This window comes from Triticum aestivum, chromosome 1D, assembly GCF_018294505.1.
Source record: "Triticum aestivum cultivar Chinese Spring chromosome 1D, IWGSC CS RefSeq v2.1, whole genome shotgun sequence".
NCBI classification, from domain to species: Eukaryota; Viridiplantae; Streptophyta; class Magnoliopsida; order Poales; family Poaceae; genus Triticum; species Triticum aestivum.
In genome coordinates, this window is record NC_057796.1 from 255,872,442 (window position 1) to 255,876,606 (window position 4,165).

Sequence of the window (4,165 nt, forward strand, 5' to 3'; positions counted from 1 at the left end):
GGGGCGCTGGTTGGCCTTCTCCTGCTATAAATGGGGAGGGGGGGCAGAGCCCCCATCGCCCATCTCTTCCCATTCCGCTCGCTTCTCCTCCCTTGCTCCATTGCCAGTAGCAACTCCCATGGCGCCTGCGAAGAGGTTTTCGGCCGCGGAGAAGGGGAAGGCTTGCCAGGAGGGGCCCGGCGCTCCGCCGCCCAAGCATGGACGCAGTCATCCTCGCAAGCACTCCACGACCCCGGTCGCGGCTCCCCGCGGCTGCAGCAGTGCTCCTTCGCATGGTGGGAGCCGCCCATGTCGAAGCAACACCGTCGATGAAGGGAGGCGCGCCATGGTCGCGCGGCCTCCCCGGCCGTGCTTCCACTCAACAGAGGTGCTGCCGGAGTTCGTGGTGTGGTCGGAGAACCCTGCCGGCTCCTGGCTTCAGCTCCCGCGCTTCTTCATCGACGAACTGCCGGCCACGACTCCGGGCGGGCTCTGGATGTAGACGGACGGCTGTTGCAGCAAAGCTTCGTGGGTCGCGGTCGAGATCTCCATTGCTGGCAATGTGGCTCTGGCTCGCGGCTGGCAGACGTTTGCCCACGCGCGCGGCCTGGGTAGGCGGTGCACTCTCCACTTCAAGTACGACGGCAACGCGTCCCTCTATGTGAGGGTGTTCGGAGAAGACGGTCGCCGCGCCGGGTGCTGCCCCGAGGACAACAACGACGGTGAGGTGCTTGGCCTTGGCGACGGTCGGGATGAGGGTGAGGACGATCTCGCGCCCAGCTACAGCGGCCCTCCCTCCGGCGACAGCTCCAGCAGCGGTGGCTACGACCAGCCGCCACGCTGCCGCGCCCGCTTCGAAGGTGGCAGCGGGTCGTCTCGCCGCCGCGTCCCAGTGAAGCGCGAGGAAGGGTCCGACTGAGGAAGGTCCGTCCGTCGCTGTTTGCCGCTATTTCCGACTCTAGTTCACCCGTGTTCTCTCTCTCGCATACCTTGCGAGGGGGCTAGGAAAGTGCCCTCGCGAGCGTTTTTCCTTCTGCATTTTTCCTTCTCTCTGCCTTCCGTCTGCCTTCTCGCGAGGCACCCTCGTTCGAGTCCACAAGCTGGCGCATCTCTCCTAATCCGTGCCCCTCGGGTACCGTGATATGAAGCGCTGGGTCAAGCCTCGGGTGAATGATAAGTCTCCTAGCGAGCTTCCTAACAATTTTTTTGCAGTTCCTGGGTGACCACTAAGTCAAGGCGGGCACGAGGAAACAAGTGCCTCGTGAAGAGGAGGCAGTCCCGAACGCGCTAGGCTAAGTCACATCTGTACAAAATAACGACACAACACGGAAACAACAAGCATAACATAATGATTGAGGAATCATAATTCGATACACGCCCCTCCGGGCCCATACTGGTTTCATTTTGATGCAGGAAAGAAAAGAAGAACAAAACAAAAGCGGCGCTGCAGCGGTCCACGGCAGCAGGCCCCTGGCGATGTCCCGAGCTTAGCCAGATCCCTCCTCGCGCTTCACGGAGGCGCAGCGACGAGACGACCCACTACCACCTTCGAAGTGAGCGCGGCGGCGTGGCAGATGGTCGTAGCCGCCGCTGCTGGAGCTGTCGCCAACAGAAGAGCCACCGTAACTAGACGAGGCGTGGCCGGCGGGCTCGCCCTCGTCGCGGTCGTCGCCAAGGCCGAGCACCTCCTCGTCGTCGTTCATCTCGGGGCAGCACCCGGCGCGGCGACCATCTTCCCCAAACACCCTCACGTAGAGGGTCACATCACCGTCGTCCTTGAAATGGAGGGTGCATCGCCTGCCCAGGCCACGCGCGCGGGCGAACATCTACCAACCCCAGGCTAGAGCTATGTTGCCCGCGGCGGAGACCTCAACCACGACCCAGGAGGCCCTGCTGCAGCAGCCGTCCGCCTGCAGCCAGAGCCCGCCTGGACCAGAAGCTGGCAGCTCGTTAACGAAGAAGCGTGGAAGCTGAAGCTAGCTGCCGGCCGGATCCTCCGTCCAGACAACGAACTCCGGCAGCACCTCTGCCGAGTGGAAGCGCGGTCGGGGAGGCCGCGCAACCACGGCACGTCTCGCTTCATCGACAGGGCTGCCGCGACCGGAGCGACCCCTGCCACGCGCGGCGGCACCACCCCGAGAGCGGAGGGCCGCGGCGAGAGTCGCGGTGTGCTTACGGGGACGACCGCGTCCCCGCTTGGGCGCCGGGGAGCCGGGCCCCTCGCGAGGGGCCTTTCCCTTATCTGCGGTGGAGAACCTCTTCGACGGCGCCATGGGAGTCAGTGGTGGAGCAGAGGAGGAAGAAGCCAGCGGAATGGGAAAGAATGGGCGACGGGGGCTCCGCCCCCTCCCTCATTTATAGCAGGAGAAGGCCAACCAGCGCCCCCACGATCACAGGTAATGATGGTTTTCCTTGCATGTCGCAGGGACTTGTCAAGTCGGGCAGTTGCCGAGGCAGGGTGGGGAAGCGGAGACGCACACGTCCAATCAACCACCACGCGTCGACCAAGGCCGCGGGCTTTTGGGGCCCGCGGCGCTCCGTACTTGACCTTTGGCTTCGCCTCGAAGCCAAGCCCGAGCATGCCTTGCGGCCAGGGGCTACTGTCGGCGTTCTAGGAACGGGGGTCCCCAGACTTGCCTGCCTGCGGCCCACGGCGTGGCTATGCTAGTAGGCCTATACGGCCCATCTTCATCAACAAGGCACTCAAGACCCTCGCGAGGGGCCAAGCCTCGCGAGGCGGACGACGCAAGACCTCCTCAGGAGCGGCCTCACCAGGCAGGCTGAGATCAAGGTAGGGCAAACCTCGCGAGGTTCTCATGACGTGAGACATGACGATCGAGACCAGGCGGGCGCCAGCGCGCGCAATGTCCTTGTTTCCCCTTTGGTGCTAAGGAGGCAAGCGCAGGCGCGGAGTACCGAGGCATCAAGCAAAGGTTTCTATATCGGTGCAACGAGACCAAGACCAACAGGACGGCAAGACGGAGGTCACCATGGAGCCCAAGGCGGCGTCACCACCAGAGCCTTTCGCAGGCGAAGACCGCTTTTGTGAGGATAAGCTGTACTAGCTGTCCGCTTTCAAATTGGCCGTTGTTGGCTCCCTTCCCACTCAATATTTGGGGAGAGGACCAGGGCCTATATAAGTAGAGCTAGCCACCACTGTGGGAGACAACTCATTCAGAGGCATCTCACCCAATCCTTAGCCACACACCGAGCATAAGAACACCTCAACCTTAGGAGGTTGTTCTTCCCCTTGTACTGTTCATCATCAGCCCAAGAGGCAATCCACCACACCACACTGGAGTAGGGTATTACACCACAACGGTGGCCCGAACTAGTATAAATCTTGTGTCTCTTGTGTTGCGAGTTCATCGAGCTAAGCTTTGAGATAGCGGCAAGGCTGAGGGCGTGATTAGGTAGGGGGAAATCTTCGTGCGCACCCTAGTGTTCGAACCTCAAGGGTTTTGCCGGAACCCGAAATCCGACAACTATCAATCTTGAGAACTCCTCGGGGGCAGCCTCACTGGGCTGGCTCGCGAGGGGCAGAGAGATCAAGGGAAGACAAACCTTGCGAGGTTCCAATGACGTAAGCCATGACGACCAAGACCAGGCGGGTGCCAGCGCGGACAGTGTCCTCGCTTCCTCTTTGGTGCTAAGGGGGCAAGCGCAGGCGATGAGTACCGAGGCATCTGGCAAAGGTTTCCTTATCGGTGCAACGAGACCAAGACCAGCAGGACGGCAGGACGGAGGTCACCGTGGAGCCCAAGACGGCGTCACCACCAGAGCCTTTGGCAGGCGAAGACCACCTTTAGTCAGGATAGCTTGTACTAGCTGCCCCCCTTCAAATTGGCCGTTGTGGCATCCCTTCCTGCTCAATATTTGGGGAGAGGGCCAGGGCCTCTATAAATAGGACTAGCCACCACAGTAGGAGGCAACGGATTCAAATCCTCCTCACCCACACAAGTTCGCCAAGCACAAGAACACCTCACCTCAGGAGGTTGTTCTTCCCCTTGTACTATTCATCCTCAGCCCAATTGGCAATCCACCACACCACACTGGAGTAGGGTATTACACCACAACGGTGGCCCGAACCAGTATAAATCTTGTGTCCCTTGTGTTGTGAGTTCGTCGAGCTCGTTCTTGAGATCTTATCCAGTTAGGATGTGGATCGGTAGGGAGGAAATCTTCG